We start from the raw sequence: 19,421 nt of genomic DNA, 5'->3' as shown, positions 1-19,421 counted from the left end.
ACAGGCTGTCTTGCAGAGTAGATTAGAAACGGTTCAGTCATAATCACCTGGACCTTTGATATGTCACCGTGTCCCCGGCTAAACTGACACTCCATCTGACACACGCTAAATATTTCTTTTCAATACTCTAGAAAAGAATTTAGTTATTGAAAAGTAGGCTGAAAGAAATTATTCAAATAATGTGTCAACCTTGAACGAAAAAATGGTCTAGACCGACTTGCTTTTCTGTTTTAGTAAGGTTAAGAAATGGTTAAATATCCTGCTACTGTGAGACACACTATTGCCTAACACAGGCCGCCTGGTTCATGTCAGCTCTGGGTTTCTAAAGATAAACTCGTATCATATTGGTTTTGTGTATAGTGTTGCCTCTGCTAAACAGGAAAGGAACACTGGTGAGATTATAGATAAATATATGACCTCACTAGCCAAGATACACAATCTTGAGGACAAAATTTTCCTTTCTCAGTGAAACTCAGTGTAATGAAAGCATTATTGAAACATTACTTGTTTAGATGACAATGAATCATTGAACGGCACTTTTAAAGAAAATGCAAAGGTTATTATGTCATATTATGATAATACTGTTCTGATGTAAAATGATATTACTGTTTCAATAATTATTCAGGTGTGAATACAGGCACATTCTTAGTCACAAGAGTGAAGTCGTAGCATACCAATGGATGTTGTTGCTAACATGCATTATATGATCAAGACAGAGAAAATGATCTTTATAACTAAGGTGAGTCAGTTTAAACACATACATTTCAAACCTTATTACATTGAAGTTTATTCAAATAATAATATACTTTATAAAATTATTCTTTTTCGTCACATTTTAGTATTATATGTGTATTTACAAATGATGGAAAATGCAAAATCCAAAGAATTGTTAAACGCAGGTCTAGACAACGGTAACGAATAGAGAAGTCAAAAATTAAGCAGATCCAATTTCAAAAGAGTTGGTGAACTACTAATTAATTTGTCATTTGAGGAGTCTGTACAATAGACCACACATACTAACACCGAACTTCAGGCAATAGACATAGAATAGAAGGCTGAGTGAGTGAGTTTAGTTTTACGACGCACTCAACAATATTCCAGCTATATGGCGGCGGTCTGTAAATAATCGAATCTGGACCAGACAATCCAGTCATCAACAACATGAGCATTAACCTGCGCAATTGGGAACCGATGACATGTGTCAACCAAGTCAGCGAGCCTGACCACTCGATCCCGTTAGCCACCTCCTACGACAAACATAGTCGCCTTTTGTGGCAAGCATGGGTTGCCGAAGGCCTGGTCTACCCCGGGACCTTCACGGGTCGAGTTGAAGGCTGGTGCTAAAAGAGACGTCGACACGTATTGCTGTCCAGATGACATTTAGGATATTGTGAATGGGGGCTTTGAGGAGACGCCTACGATGCTTTGAAAGACATGCTCAATATTCATTGAGTTTGACTTTTGTACAAACTGGAAAAACAAGCAAAGGTAGTACAGTATAAACAACTCCTATGTTAAGGAAACGCTGGTTGTTGATGAAAGTCGATGCTGCATCTTTTGATGATTTCACACTAATTACGCATACATTCTATCTGAAACGGTGAATGGATTTACGTATAATGGCTACGCTGAGGATATTTTTCATGTTCTAAAGGCCCTGGCCATAAAGTGGAATGGAAGACCAAGAAAACGCTGGGCAGTCTGAAGAATGTCATGATGAATATGGCGCTAGTTCCGTCAAGCTTAACTCTCTACAAACATGTCCCTAAAGTGATATACCAACATCATATTCTGTTGCAATGTATTAATTACAGTTTCGGATATCCGGATATCTCATAATTATTTGCTCTTCTATATTTATGCAGAAGCCAAACGGAGAAGTCCAGCAATCAAGAACGCTACGGATAAGACAAAGTGGTGGAAGATAGGATCCAGCTGTGGTGGTTCAGATACGCAGCGGATAGGGAGGGAAGGAAGAAGGAGAAAGCTCTGCAAGATCGGGACAGTCGAAAGGAGAACATAGACTGATCTTGTAAAAATAATATTTAATACCATGTAAACGTTTTTCTTAACGCAAGTGCACGTATTGTAACGTCACAATACTGTAACAAATGTCAAATCTCAATTTTCCCTCATGTTATGTTTTTAATTCTATTTAGAATTGTAGCTTAGTATATGCAAAAGGAGTTTACGTTGTTAAAGTCTGACTGGTTTGTTGTGCGAGGTTTGGTAGAGATCGCTTGCAAAACTACTTCAAATCTTCATGGAAATGAATAAACATAAGTGGAGGAACTCCTTTCGTAAATGTGTCCTGATGTAAACCTGTGTTCCACAGAGCTTCTTCTTTGTTTCCATCGTAGGTTTGCACACTAATCAACAAGGCTAATTCAGTCTGTGACAAGTGTCAAATTTAGAGTTATTTGTACAATGGTTAAATGTATTGCTGTTCAGACACTGGCAAAGTCCTGGGATGGAATATGTAAGTTATATTGCATCCAAGGTATTTGTCGTACTACGTGTATTTAATTGTAGAATATGTGGACTTTAATTCTTTGTCTAATTGAAGTACAGTCGTCAAGGGCTGGATGTATGATGTAAATCTAGCTTGGTTCCATGAGATAACAAAGTCACTGTAAGTCCCCTTGGTCCTTAGTATGGTAATCTACCTTCAGATGCTGGCGATTTACAGCCTGCTTTTTTAAAAATTGTATTGGTCACTTTAATGATATCGTTTTATGATAACACGGTAGTTATCCTGTGATATATGTGACGTCGCCATATAGCTGGAATATTGCTAAGTACGACGTAAAACTAAACTCACTCACTCACTCACTGATATATGTGACATGGGGGTAAAGTTTTACTGTTCGTCAACATGCTATTAATTTCTGATTTATGGATCTGGGGCCCCTTTCACAAAACTCTCGTAAGCCTAAGGTCTCGTAACTTTTCTCGTAGCATTCGTAACTCCTATACCATAACATAGGAGGTGGAAATGCTACGAGAAAAGTTACGAGACCTTAGGCTTACGAGAGTTTTGTTAAAGGGGCCCCTGTAATATAAAGTTTTAATTGTTGTCACGCTATGTCAGAAATATTGCCGACGTGACGATATGCATTAGGAGGTTGATTGCATTTACGGTTCAGTACAACTAATACTAATAATACAAAGTGTCTCGCCATACATCATGTTCATCTGATGCCATCAGTGCGTTCTTGTTAAGATAGGGTGTTACAACCACGTTATTTAAGGTTCATGCTATAGTTATCTCAACCGTCACCAATGTTTCGGGGGCAGGGGGGTGTTGTTACCTATGCTCTGGCTGTGACATCATGTAGGAAGTGGCGTCGTTGTGGTGTTGCTCTTCCTATGCTCCTATCAAGATTGAAACCGGGAGATATGAGAAGATTCCACGTGCAAACCGTATTTGTTTTCACTGTGCAGATGTTGCTGAAGATAAGGCCCACGTCATTCTTCATTGTACTTTATATAATGACCTCCTGAAAATATGTCATAGTAAATTTCCTAGTTTCCAGATATAGGTAAACTAGCCATCATTCTAAACATCAGTGATATTTGTGTTGTTGCAGCCAAAACATGTCAAGAAATTCCATTCCATTGACGCTATATGAATAAACGTTTTATCTTCCACTGCAGTGCAAACCGTTTTATATTGTGTTACAACGATCGTCCATGGTCAGAATGATCCTGATGACAACTAGTTGTAGCTCACCTTGTCTGTCAAATCCATATACCTACAGGTTTGCTTCTTGTGTATTGCTCCTTTCCGATACGATGATGGGATATGTATTTTTGTCAGTAGTATCTGTAGTACTACAACTCAATATTTCGGCTCAGCAATATTATACCTGGTCTGGACGTAAACTGATATGTCATACTATTGTCATGTATGCTATAGTAAGTTATGAAGAAATAGGGGAATGTCTGGCCATGACGATCTCTATCGTTTATATCGTTGTTTCGAATCAGCAACCCATTGTCGTAGGAGGCAACTAACGGGATCGACTGGTCAGGGTCAATGACTTTGTTGACACATGCCATTGTATCCCAATTGCTTACATCGATGCTCATGTTGTTGATGACTGGATTGTCTGGTCCAGACTCGATTATTTAAAGACCACCGCCATTTAGCTTGAATGTAGCTGATATTCCACTTTTATGTGATATAAGTGATCTGTAAATAATCGAGAATGGACCACACAATCTAGAGATCATCAGCATGAGCATCGATCTGCGCATTTTGGAACCGACATGTGTCAACAAAGTCTGCGAGCTTGACCATTGATTCCCTTATTCGTCACTTAGTATAGTCACCTTTTGTGGCAACCATAAATTATCGTTTTAATTATCAATATTTACCTGAGAGACTTGTGCAAGTCTAAGACTTTCCGAGAAGGGGATGTCTGTGAACTTCTACTGAACTGATAACATGGTTCTTTCTGAGTGTTTGAATCCTCGTCGACTCTCCATCTAGGACAACACTTGGCAACAGTCTGTGTGGGTCATACTGTTGGCGATTACGTTATAGGCAGAAAGGAATGTGTGACTCAGTGGTAATGCCTACATAAGGCAATATGTAAGGCGATCTTGTATGAAGTTATATATATATGGCAGCTGGGTATAGAGAATTGGTCAGTCGGTTGCTGCAGCAGTCAAAATGAAGTTCACTTTGCACGTTTGCCTTTGCGTGGTGGCGAGTTCGTGGACAGCGTTCATGGTGCAGGCGAGAGGTAAGATACGACTGTTCAAAACTAAGTTAATACTTACAGTGATTTGCTGGAAGGGATGAACAGTAGATTACCTTTATCTAGAACGTGCTCATAATGAACTGAATTATTGTATGTATACCCATAATAACATGTTTAGCGCCAGCTAATATCAAAACAAAGATGTGATGCTGTGGATATGTTAGGCTAAAATGATTGGGAAGATCAATCCATATTTAGAGGATCTTCATCTATTATCTGATATCATAATCACTTGTATTTAAAATTAAAGAACATAATGTTAAAGATATGATGGTGCTACATTTTAAATCACAATAACCACTCCTATCGTTCCTATACAACACTATTAAACCTGGGTTTCGTTTGTCAAAAGTGACAATCACGTGACCATGAAACTCAAACCTGATTTGAACTTTTCAAAAGAAGGTAAACTGTTTGAGGAAAACAAAGTTGCTATTTTCCAAAACCGCATACATCCTGTTTAAAGTAAAGGATACTTTCAATAATGGTGTTTGCTATTAAACTGAAAAGTACTAAACCAAATTCTGATAATTGTTTTTTTTGTGTGTGTGTGAAAGATTTCCTATCAGACAAGATATTGTCAATTTGAAATATTCTGGGTGGCGCTTAATATTATATTCTAAGTATATATTCATTATTTGATAAAATTAATACAAGTGCCATGATGTTCATTTCTGCCATTTATGCTATTTCTGCTGCTGAACCCAGAAGAATAATGTTCCAAGTTAATATATAACACTTTTCTCTTAAAGTTCACGTTTTTAAAGGTTGCAATTTCCTCATAAATTTACCTTGCCAATTGACAATTTAAGTCGCACAGTTTTATTCAATTTAGGATAAAATTTGTTTAACGAACAATCATATATTCAAATCTTGATTACTGGTTTGTATTACAAGGGAGTTAGCACAATAGACTGGAATATAAAACAACCGCACGTGCGGTACATGATGAGCGTTAACTTAGACCAGCCCGTGAAACTCACTCACTCACTCACTTAACTTAGACCAACCCGTGAAACTCACTCACTCACTTAACTTAGACCGACCCGTGAAACTCACTCACTCACTCACTTAACTTAGACCAACCCGTGAAACTCACTCACTCATTAACTTAACTTAGACCAACCCGTGAAACTCACTCACTCACTCACTTAACTTAGACCAACTTTATGTGTTCTCGGTGTTTCATTCAATGTACATACCCCCTATAATACAAACAAATAAAGCGATTTAAAACTATGATAATATGTCGTTTGTTGAACCACGTTTTATCCGAAGTTGAATAAACTTCTGAGATTTTAATGTTCAGTTGGCAGGGTGAAATTATGAGGATTCGCAATCTTATTTCCACTTCAGTCGAGTTACTTTTTTGCTTCAAGTGAAAAACATCAGTACGTTTAAGTGTAAAGGTAGTGCAAAGAGACTGTTGTGATTTAGCCTAGTTTAATATTCGGCTAGATTATATCTTGACGAAGTAAGGTTTTTTAAATGTTGCATTAGTTCGTTTGTATCTAAACTGAGCTGTTGAATATACTGTTCTTTGTAGACAGACATTTAATTAAAGTCACCATGTTCTCATCGCGATATGGCCTCGATATTACCGATGCGACGTACAACTCACTCATCTCGCATTGAATATATCGCATTACGTTCTTGAGAACTGACATGGCGTGTAGTTGATAGTGTCGGAGTAAAAGCTGTTAAACGTTGAATATTTTCACACTTCTCTCAGTTCTCAGCGCACATCAGACTCTACTGATATATCTGTGTTAAGTGCTCCCGTATCGTGTTGATTTCAGATCCACTGGTATACTTCCGGGCAATTCTGCCTAGTGACACTACATACGGACTTCGCAGTACCATCGTATTTAGCCAAGTGGAAGCCAACTATGGTTCAGGGTATAACTCTTCATCCGGGGTTTTCCATGCTCCATTTGCAGGTGTTGTACCAACATCAGTATCATATTCGTATCAATGAACTTGTGTTCTTACGTGCCATCGTGACTGATAACTGAACAGCGATTGTAAAATCCTAACATCCAGGAGGTCCTTTAGAGAACAGTTGTCAATGTACCTAAAGAATGTTTAGATATAATGTTTATTGTTTATCCTTAATCAAAACACTTTACAGATTTAAAAAAATCAATACTGTGCCGAAAGATTTCCCTATCTGAATGAGTCAGCCCTAAGCGCACTGAATACCTGCCCTTTAATGTGAGTGAAGAGCATATTCTTATTGGTCATCGTAATTAATAGCCTTGGGGTATCAACACATGGACACTGACCATTAATCCTCTCTGATAAATACTCGTCTAACTATCAAAATAAATTTAAACACTGGCGTATGAATTCAGAAGGTATGTCACGGAAAACTGTTAGTAAAATTTCAACGGAGCACTATGGCCATTTAGGGGCGAACTACAACTTATGCTATGTACATGTGTTTCGGTAGGTCTCTATCTGATGAAATGCCAGCTTGAAACAACTAACAACGGCGTTTCTGAGTTCTTCCTGGAGAAACAGGGATCGAGACAGTCGGTGCTCACCATTCAGCATCATTACAGCTCCAAGACTATGAGTGTTATCATTCATCTGAACTTGGGAGACCACGTTCTTGTGAGAAAGGTGTTTGACGACAAAAACGCCCCACTGAGAGGTGGTGTGTGGTCTCAGTTCTCTGGATATATGTTGCAGAAACACTGAATCAATGCGTCCTTGGATAAAATGTCTTCAGACTAACCAAATTATTAATGAATTGTCATGTTTAATCATTCATGTTAAAAGTTTGAAATAAACTTTACTGTTCACTGCTATTTGGCATCTATTCTCTTTATGAGTTGAACGTAATAGTTTCTTTTCAATTCGTTCAGCTTAAACCTGGAGAGCTGTCAACGTGGTAATGCTGTTTGATCATTCAGATGACTCAAATTGTCTCAGGTGCCATTACTTACAGATTACCGTCTGATTGTCAATACGACTGCCTCAATAATAGATAGTTGATTCCAAATGTCTATTCAACATTCAGCATTCAACAAAAAGTGCGAAAACGTCCAAACATATGCGCAATTCGTCGTGGCAGTGCGTGTAATTTAGATGGTACGTATGAAAGCATGAAGCCTAGTTTGTACACTGTTCATGTCCTGCTTACGCAGAAGTTACGCACGTGGCCCGCTATCGCATGACTTATCTATGTCATAAGTAATACTATTGTTTTTCGCATTGTTTACGTCTAGTGTACGGCATGGTACGCACGGCACGCATTGTTCCTTCTTGGGCATACATTGCATGCTTGTAGCCGTGGTATTATTTGCTCCCGTTTGTCTTGCTTGACGCCATGCTACGAAAATATCAGGCATCGGCCCCATCTTAAGCATTGCCGTGGAGCTACAACGCTTTGATACGCACCGCCCGCAGTGTTTGAAGTTAGGTTCACAATGTTCACGACTAGTCCACGCAAGTGGGACGAAGATTATATGTATCAGAATTTTCGAACATGTAAAAATTTCCTTTGTTCACTGATACGCAGCCCTGCAGAGTTTATGCACACTTCTCAGGGGTTTAATCAGGCTTCTCTCCACCGTAAGTGAATCGGCTGTGTCGGCATTTAACCATAAGTTACCCAGGGGCGATCGTGAGTGGGGAAAGTATGAAGCCGATAAAATGTACTGTTTGATGAATGGGAGCATCTCGACTAGCTACTGGTACTGTAAGGTTTCAGTGCAGTGTTGTTTAAATGGAACCAAAAGACGTTTAAAGTTACAGTGAGTGGGGAAAGTATGAAGGAGATAAAATGTACTGTTTGATGAATGGGACCATCTCGACTAGCTACTGGTACTGTAAGGTTTCAGTGCAGTGTTGTTTAAATGGAACCAAAAGACGTTTAAAGTTACAATGAGTGGGGAAAGTATGAAGGAGATAAAATGTACTGTTTGATGAATGGGACCATCTCGACTAGCTACTGGTACTGTAAGGTTTCAGTGCAGTGTTGTTTAAATGGAACCAAAAGACGTTTAAAGTTACAATGAGTGGGGAAAGTATGAAGGAGATAAAATGTACTGTTTGATGAATGGGACCATCTCGACTAGCTACTGGTACTGTAAGGTTTCAGTGCAGTGTTGTTTAAATGGAACCAAAAGACGTTTAAAGTTACGTGAGTGGAGATCAAAAAGGGACTCTCATACAAATCATGGTGTAGCAGCCAGGTTACACGAATGTTCAGTTTGAGAAATATTCTCTTGTCATTTTAAGTTTCTGATTTGGAATTTAATGCAGCTGAATTTTTTAAAAATTTACTGTAAATGAATGCCTTTTTTGTTCAAATCCGTTAATGTGGACGTATAACAGTAAGAAATCGCTTTATGATAATACCCTAAGCCATGGGATCTGGTAATGTTGATACTTTTTTGTGTTGTAATTTTTAGTTTGTAGATATTACTTCCTTTTGCTGTTGTATTTTGTTTGAATGTTGGTATTGTCTTATTTCTTTTTTCGATTGTCTTATTTTTTTAAATTTTTTTTACTTCCAGTAAAGTAACTGGAAGAAATTGTCCAGCTGAACATTTTAAAATTAGCATCGGTATATATTTCCTCCTGTATAAAAACTGATTATTTAATGTTACAATATTGCAATAAAAGTGGGATATTTGGCAGTGTATGGCAAAAACAAAACCTGGACTCCTAAAGTCCATCACATCAGATTTCCGGTGTCAAACACAATTCTCCTCGAGTGCACAACTTTCCCATAATCAACAAAAACAAAATAAAAACAAGGACAATTGTGTGAGGTTCAAGGCGTTTTATTGTCACCATTCCCAACCTGGTACAAACCCAAATTCTCGAACACAAAGAAGAGAACGAAAAACCACCAACATTCGGCTGTTGCTGCATAATAAATTTATGTATACATATTTAGGATGTAAACGGTCAAGGGTAACTGAAGCTCGACAGGCAAAACCGGAGATAAAAACCTTTTTGAGACAAACCCTGGAACTGTATTCCCTCAACGTATGCAACAATATCTATTCTACTGGAGGGTTTACAGTTGTAGACACACTTAATACATTGCGCATAAAAAATCCAGACATCACACACGTAACAGAACCCAGATATATATATATATATTATATTATATATTTTATATATATGTACATTTCTGGAGATGGATACAGCCACAGACTCATTAACTCCAGTTTCCACAGTTGGAAAATGCATACATCTTCGTCCTGAATGGAGGCTATCTCCCCCTAAAGTGGACCTGCCACAAGGACGCTCCATACCTTAGTCCTCATTTACAAGGAGAACCTAGCATCCGTTTGGCGAGATAGTCACGGAGGAGGGAGGGGCGAAACTCGCACATGTTAACGTTCATATGTCTGAAAAGCCAAGGGTAAGAGTCATGAATTAAACTTCTCACGTATGTAGGGTGTTACAAGTGAAGGTAAAAAATATTTCACACTGATTCTCACTAAACTGATTATAATATGACATACTAGTTCGTGCAAGACAAGGTAAAGCAAGGTAAAGGATATTTTAATGTTTCACATCATTGATAACTACTTCATAGATATTGAATACCAAAAGTAAATGCACATGCTGAATCGTGAGTAAAAAGCTGTAACATTGAAGGAAAGTTATAACTTACACTTCCTGTGTTTTCTCGAAAAGATTGTTTGAAAAACGTGCCTGCCTGGTCCTCTGTCGGCTTCGTGGCTGTCGTCCTGCTTCCAGATGAGTCCTTGGTCCACTCCCCTCCATGGAATGTCTTACTGGCAGACGTTCTGCCACCGTGGGACTTGAGGGTCCAATTCTGACCCCAGGACAATGGTGTCCACGGTCTGAATAGCACGGGCAATGAGTATTTTAATGAGTCACATCATTGATACTTACTACATGAAAATCCAATGTCAAACGTGGATGTACGTGCTGAATTGTGAAAATCATGTTGTACCCTGGAACAAGTTGTTTCAGGAAATATTTCACATCACTAATACTTATGCCTAAACCCTGAACGATTGTTTTAGCTTTGCACTACACATCATCGTCAACATAGACGAGGGCCCTGCTAATAAGGGTAAAAAGTAGTTTAAATCCACACAGATTATGACTACATGAGTGTAGTTTTACATCGCTTTTAGCAATATTCCAGCAATATCACAGTCAGAGGGGAACAACAAACATAAGCTTCACACATCGCACTCATGTCTATGTAAACGGAGAGGTAGTGTAGCCTAGTTGTTAAAGTGTTGGCTCGCAATGAGTTGGATTCCCTACTTAGATACTATGAGTGACGCCCACTTCCTCTGTCCCTCGTTGGAATATTGCTAAAAGCGAAAGAAGCCTTGTTTTCACGACTCGACATATTCCTTTTGCATTTAAAATCTGTGGGGATTGTGTGATATCTTAGTGGTTAAAGCATTCGCTCGTAATGCCCTAAACCAGCCAGATTCAACTTCCCATGAGAGTAGGTGGACAGACATCGATTGGGTTTCAGTTCAGAAATAGAAATTACTGAGTGTCGCACCATATTATGCACATCCACAAGCAAACTGTAGCGCAAATGGGGTTGCGCAGTATAGAGAATGTGACAGGTCTTCTTATATGCGAGTGAAGCGAATAATGGTTGACAAAGTACTACCTTCGCTTTGGATCGAAAAGTATTTTTCATGTCAAAATGAAATGTAGCCATGATCAAAGGTACACTCCCGTTTCCACACTTGGTTGTGCCCTCAAATTTCCTACCATCTGTTTAATAATTACTCACGTGAAATATGTTTTATTCAATATTTTAAGAGCCACTCGTGGTATTCAGATCGTTCTTCGCCTCCATTACCCCTCCCAGCTTCCGATTGAATGGAGTGACGGAACAAGAATAAGTAGAAATTAAAAGCAAATACCCTATAGCTTAATTTTAACATGAACATGTTGGAGTCTATTTGTCTTATATGTCGTCGCTATTGATAGAATTTATTCTACATTATGGGCGAATGAAGCAGGGGAGGTAACTGTAAGCATTCCATATGGAATAATACCCCCTGTTCCTTCACTTCGTTGAGCCAGATGCTGGAAGGGGTAGCGGAGGCGAAGAACGGTCTGATATGCCACGAGTTGCGCTTAAAATGTTGAATAAAAATATTTCACGTGAGTAATTGCTCAACATGAGGTTGGAAATGTGAGAGTACAATCCAGTGAAGTACTGGGTGTATACCTTTGATGGTGGCGAGCTTTTATATTGACATGAACAATATTTTTCGAACCGAAGCGAGGAATGTACCTGGCCAACCTTTGCTCGCTTCGCTCGCATTCTCTACGCTGCGCAACCCATTTGCGTTATAGTTTGCCTGTGGCTCATCTGATGCTGAACATGCGTTCGTGTAGAGGGTGTTACATCCTCGTCAAACAGGATGTTTCATCCATCGAAAAACAGCCAGGTGATGACTATGATCACGTGTCCGAGGTAAAATATGGTCTGCAAATCATAATACAGCAGGACACTGTCTCCACATATGACAGGTATATTATTGCACGTTTGTAAATCACGCAACCATGCTGGCGAGTGTGTCCCAATATCAAATGTAGTCTGCAACACGTCTTCAAATCACACAACCCTGCTAGCGACTGTGTCCCAATATCAAATGTAAACTATTACATGTCTGCAAGTCACACAACCCAACTAGCGACTGCGTCCCAATATCAGATGTAAACTATTACACCTCTGCAAGTCACACAACCCAACTAGCGACTGTGTCCCAATATCAGATGTAAACTATTACATGTCTGCAAGTCACACAACCCAACTAGCGACTGTGTCCCAATATCAGATGTAAACTATTACATGTCTGCAAGTCACACAACCCAACTAGCGACTGTGTCCCAATATCAGATGTAAACTATTACACGTCTGCAAGTCACACAACCCAACTAGCGACTGCGTCCCAATATCAGATGTAAACTATTACACCTCTGCAAGTCACACAACCCAACTAGCGACTGTGTCCCAATATCAGATGTAAACTATTACACCTCTGCAAGTCACACAACCCAACTAGCGACTGTGTCCCAATATCAGATGTAAACTATTACATGTCTGCAAGTCACACAACCCAACTAGCGACTGTGTCCCAATATCAAATGTAAACTATTACATGTCTGTAAGTCACACAACCCAACTAGCGACTGTGTCCCAATATCAGATGTAAACTATTACACCTCTGCAAGTCACACAACCCAACTAGCGACTGTGTCCCAATATCAGATGTAAACTATTACATGTCTGCAAGTCACACAACCCAACTAGCGACTGTGTCCCAATATCAAATGTAAACTATTACATGTCTGCAAGTCACACAACCCAACTAGCGACTGTGTCCCAATATCAAATGTAAACTATTACATGTCTGCAAGTCACACAACCCAACTAGCGACTGTGTCCCAATATCAGATGTAAACTATTACACCTCTGCAAGTCACACAACCCAACTAGCGACTGTGTCCCAATATCAGATGTAAACTATTACATGTCTGCAAGTCACACAACCCAACTAGCGACTGCGTCCCAATATCAGATGTAAACTATTACACCTCTGCAAGTCACACAACCCAACTAGCGACTGTGTCCCAATATCAGATGTAAACTATTACATGTCTGCAAGTCACACAACCCAACTAGCGACTGTGTCCCAATATCAGATGTAAACTATTACATGTCTGCAAGTCACACAACCCAACTAGCGACTGTGTCCCAATATCAGATGTAAACTATTACACGTCTGCAAGTCACACAACCCAACTAGCGACTGCGTCCCAATATCAGATGTAAACTATTACACCTCTGCAAGTCACACAACCCAACTAGCGACTGTGTCCCAATATCAGATGTAAACTATTACACCTCTGCAAGTCACACAACCCAACTAGCGACTGTGTCCCAATATCAGATGTAAACTATTACATGTCTGCAAGTCACACAACCCAACTAGCGACTGTGTCCCAATATCAAATGTAAACTATTACATGTCTGTAAGTCACACAACCCAACTAGCGACTGTGTCCCAATATCAGATGTAAACTATTACACCTCTGCAAGTCACACAACCCAACTAGCGACTGTGTCCCAATATCAGATGTAAACTATTACATGTCTGCAAGTCACACAACCCAACTAGCGACTGTGTCCCAATATCAAATGTAAACTATTACATGTCTGCAAGTCACACAACCCAACTAGCGACTGTGTCCCAATATCAAATGTAAACTATTACATGTCTGCAAGTCACACAACCCAACTAGCGACTGTGTCCCAATATCAAATGTAAACTATTACATGTCTGCAAGTCACACAACCCAACTAGCGACTGTGTCCCAATATCAGATGTAAACTATTACACCTCTGCAAGTCACACAACCCAACTAGCGACTGTGTCCCAATATCAGATGTAAACTATTACATGTCTGCAAGTCACACAACCCAACTAGCGACTGTGTCCCAATATCAGATGTAAACTATTACATGTCTGCAAGTCACACAACCCAACTAGCGACTGTGTCCCAATATCAGATGTAAACTATTACATGTCTGCAAGTCACACAACCCAACTAGCGACTGTGTCCCAATATCAAATGTAAACTATTACATGTCTGCAAGTCACACAACCCAAATAGCGACTGTGTCCCAATATCAAATGTAAACTATTACATGTCTGCAAGTCACACAACCCAACTAGCGACTGTGTCCCAATATCAGATGTAAACTATTACATGTCTGCAAGTCACACAACCCAACTAGCGACTGTGTCCCAATATCAGATGTAAACTATTACATGTCTGCAAGTCACACAACCCAACTAGCGACTGTGTCCCAATATCAGATGTAAACTATTACATGTCTGCAAGTCACACAACCCAACTAGCGACTGTGTCCCAATATCAAATGTAAACTATTACATGTCTGTAAGTCACACAACCCAACTAGCGACTGTGTCCCAATATCAGATGTAAACTATTACATGTCTGCAAGTCACACAACCCAACTAGCGACTGTGTCCCAATATCAGATGTAAACTATTACATGTCTGCAAGTCACACAACCCAACTAGCGACTGTGTCCCAATATCAGATGTAAACTATTACATGTCTGCAAGTCACACAACCCAACTAGCGACTGTGTCCCAATATCAAATGTAAACTATTACATGTCTGTAAGTCACACAACCCAACTAGCGACTGTGTCCCAATATCAGATGTAAACTATTACATGTCTGCAAGTCACACAACCCAACTAGCGACTGTGTCCCAATATCAGATGTAAACTATTACATGTCTGCAAGTCACACAACCCAACTAGCGACTGTGTCCCAATATCAGATGTAAACTATTACATGTCTGCAAGTCACACAACCCAACTAGCGACTGTGTCCCAATATCAGATGTAACCTATTACATGTCTGCAAGTCACACAACCCAACTAGCGACTGTGTCCCAATATCAGATGTAAACTATTACATGTCTGCAAGTCACACAACCCAACTAGCGACTGTGTCCCAATATCAGATGTAAACTATTACATGTCTGCAAGTCACACAACCCAACTAGCGACTGTGTCCCAATATCAGATGTAAACTATTACACCTCTGTAAGTCACACAACCCAACTAGCGACTGTGTCCCAATATCAGATGTAAACTATTACATGTCTGCAAGTCACACAACCCAACTAGCGACTGTGTCCCAATATCAGATGTAAACTATTACATGTCTGCAAGTCACACAACCCAACTAGCGACTGTGTCCCAATATCAGATGTAAACTATTACATGTCTGCAAGTCACACAACCCAACTAGCGACTGTGTCCCAATATCAGATGTAAACTATTACACCTCTGTAAGTCACACAACCCAACTAGCGACTGTGTCCCAATATCAGATGTAAACTATTACATGTCTGCAAGTCACACAACCCAACTAGCGACTGTGTCCCAATATCAGATGTAAACTATTACACCTCTGTAAGTCACACAACCCAACTAGCGACTGTGTCCCAATATCAGATGTAAACTATTACATGTCTGCAAGTCACACAACCCAACTAGCGACTGTGTCCCAATATCAAATGTAAACTATTACATGTCTGCAAGTCACACAACCCAACTAGCGACTGTGTCCCAATATCAAATGTAAACTATTACATGTCTGCAAGTCACACAACCCAACTAGCGACTGTGTCCCAATATCAGATGTAAACTATTACATGTCTGCAAGTCACACAACCCAACTAGCGACTGTGTCCCAATATCAGATGTAAACTATTACACCTCTACAAGTCACACAACCCAACTAGCGACTGTGTCCCAATATCAGATGTAAACTATTACACCTCTGTAAGTCACACAACCCAACTAGCGACTGTGTCCCAATATCAGATGTAAACTATTACATGTCTGCAAGTCACACAACCCAACTAGCGACTGTGTCCCAATATCAGATGTAAACTATTACACCTCTGCAAGTCACACAACCCAACTAGCGACTGTGTCCCAATATCAGATGTAAACTATTACACCTCTGCAAGTCACACAACCCAACTAGCGACTGTGTCCCAATATCAGATGTAAACTATTACACCTCTGCAAGTCACACAACCCAACTAGCGACTGTGTCCCAATATCAGATGTAAACTATTACACCTCTGTAAGTCACACAACCCAACTAGCGACTGTGTCCCAATATCAGATGTAAACTATTACATGTCTGCAAGTCACACAACCCAACTAGCGACTGTGTCCCAATATCAGATGTAAACTATTACATGTCTGCAAGTCACACAACCCAACTAGCGACTGTGTCCCAATATCAGATGTAAACTATTACATGTCTGCAAGTCACACAACCCAACTAGCGACTGTGTCCCAATATCAGATGTAAACTATTACATGTCTGCAAGTCACACAACCCAACTAGCGACTGTGTCCCAATATCAGATGTAAACTATTACATGTCTGCAAGTCACACAACCCAACTAGCGACTGTGTCCCAATATCAGATGTAAACTATTACATGTCTGCAAGTCACACAACCCAACTAGCGACTGCGTCCCAATATCAGATGTAAACTATTACATGTCTGCAAGTCACACAACCCTGCTAGCGACTGTGTCCCAATATCAAATGTAAACTATTACATGTCTGCAAGTCACACAACCCAACTAGCGACTGTGTCCCAATATCAGATGTAAACTATTACACCTCTGTAAGTCACACAACCCAACTAGCGACTGTGTCCCAATATCAGATGTAAACTATTACATGTCTGCAAGTCACACAACCCAACTAGCGACTGTGTCCCAATATCAGATGTAAACTATTACATGTCTGCAAGTCACACAACCCAACAAGCGACTGTGTCCCAATATCAGATGTAAACTATTACACCTCTGTAAGTCACACAACCCAACTAGCGACTGCGTCCCAATATCAGATGTAAACTATTACACCTCTGCAAGTCACACAACCCAACTAGCGACTGTGTCCCAATATCAGATGTAAACTATTACATGTCTGCAAGTCACACAACCCAACTAGCGACTGTGTCCCAATATCAGATGTAAACTATTACATGTCTGCAAGTCACACAACCCAACTAGCGACTGTGTCCCAATATCAGATGTAAACTATTACATGTCTGCAAGTCACACAACCCAACTAGCGACTGTGTCCCAATATCAAATGTAAACTATTACATGTCTGTAAGTCACACAACCCAACTAGCGACTGTGTCCCAATATCAGATGTAAACTATTACATGTCTGCAAGTCACACAACCCAACTAGCGACTGTGTCCCAATATCAGATGTAAACTATTACATGTCTGCAAGTCACACAACCCAACTAGCGACTGTGTCCCAATATCAGATGTAAACTATTACATGTCTGCAAGTCACACAACCCAACTAGCGACTGTGTCCCAATATCAGATGTAAACTATTACATGTCTGCAAGTCACACAACCCAACTAGCGACTGTGTCCCAATATCAGATGTAAACTATTACATGTCTGCAAGTCACACAACCCAACTAGCGACTGTGTCCCAATATCAGATGTAAACTATTACATGTCTGCAAGTCACACAACCCAACTAGCGACTGTGTCCCAATATCAGATGTAAACTATTACACCTCTGTAAGTCACACAACCCAACTAGCGACTGTGTCCCAATATCAGATGTAAACTATTACATGTCTGCAAGTCACACAACCCAACTAGCGACTGTGTCCCAATATCAGATGTAAACTATTACATGTCTGCAAGTCACACAACCCAACTAGCGACTGTGTCCCAATATCAGATGTAAACTATTACACCTCTGCAAGTCACACAACCCAACTAGCGACTGTGTCCCAATATCAGATGTAAACTATTACACCTCTGTAAGTCACACAACCCAACTAGCGACTGTGTCCCAATATCAGATGTAAACTATTACATGTCTGCAAGTCACACAACCCAACTAGCGACTGTGTCCCAATATCAGATGTAAACTATTACACCTCTGTAAGTCACACAACCCAACTAGCGACTGTGTCCCAATATCAGATGTAAACTATTACATGTCTGCAAGTCACACAACCCAACTAGCGACTGTGTCCCAATATCAAATGTAAACTATTACATGTCTGCAAGTCACACAACCCAACTAGCGACTGTGTCCCAATATCAAATGTAAACTCTTACATGTCTGCAAGTCACACAACCCAACTAGCGACTGTGTCCCAATATCAGATGTAAACTATTACATGTCTGCAAGTCACACAACCCAACTAGCGACTGTGTCCCAATATCAGATGTAAACTATTACACCTCTACAAGTCACACAACCCAACTAGCGACTGTGTCCCAATATCAGATGTAAACTATTACACCTCTGTAAGTCACACAACCCAACTAGCGACTGTGTCCCAATATCAGATGTAAACTATTACATGTCTGCAAGTCACACAACCCAACTAGCGACTGTGTCCCAATATCAGATGTAAACTATTACACCTCTGCAAGTCACACAACCCAACTAGCGACTGTGTCCCAATATCAGATGTAAACTATTACATGTCTGCAAGTCACACAACCCAACTAGCGACTGTGTCCCAATATCAGATGTAAACTATTACACCTCTGTAAGTCACACAACCCAACTAGCGACTGTGTCCCAATATCAGATGTAAACTATTACACGTCTGCAAGTCACACAACCCAACTAGCGACTGTGTCCCAATATCAGATGTAAACTATTACACCTCTGCAAGTCACACAACCCAACTAGCGACTGTGTCCCAATATCAGATGTAAACTATTACATGTCTGCAAGTCACACAACCCAACTAGCGACTGTGTCCCAATATCAGATGTAAACTATTACATGTCTGCAAGTCACACAACCCAACTAGCGACTGTGTCCCAATATCAAATGTAAACTATTACATGTCTGCAAGTCACACAACCCAACTAGCGACTGTGTCCCAATATCAGATGTAAACTATTACACCTCTGCAAGTCACACAACCCAACTAGCGACTGTGTCCCAATATCAGATGTAAACTATTACATGTCTGCAAGTCACACAACCCAACTAGCGACTGTGTCCCAATATCAAATGTAAACTATTACA

General features: G+C 40.0%; 1 long non-coding RNA gene across 1 annotated transcript in view; it reads left to right on the top strand.

Moving 5' to 3' along the window:
• The first annotated feature begins 4,728 nt into the window (after nucleotides 1–4,728).
• LOC137298559 (uncharacterized) overlaps nucleotides 4,729–19,421 on the top strand; it is a 33,659-nt gene continuing 18,966 nt past the window's right edge. The window contains exon 1 of the long non-coding RNA XR_010957758.1: nucleotides 4,729–4,751. This is a non-coding gene — a long non-coding RNA (uncharacterized lncRNA). The remainder of the gene's footprint in view (nucleotides 4,752–19,421) is intronic.

The sequence above is a fragment of the Haliotis asinina genome, chromosome 10 (assembly GCF_037392515.1).
Source record: "Haliotis asinina isolate JCU_RB_2024 chromosome 10, JCU_Hal_asi_v2, whole genome shotgun sequence".
Taxonomy (NCBI): domain Eukaryota; kingdom Metazoa; phylum Mollusca; class Gastropoda; order Lepetellida; family Haliotidae; genus Haliotis; species Haliotis asinina.
Note: the sequence above shows the minus strand (reverse complement) of the source record. Positions and strands in the feature narration are given on the sequence as shown.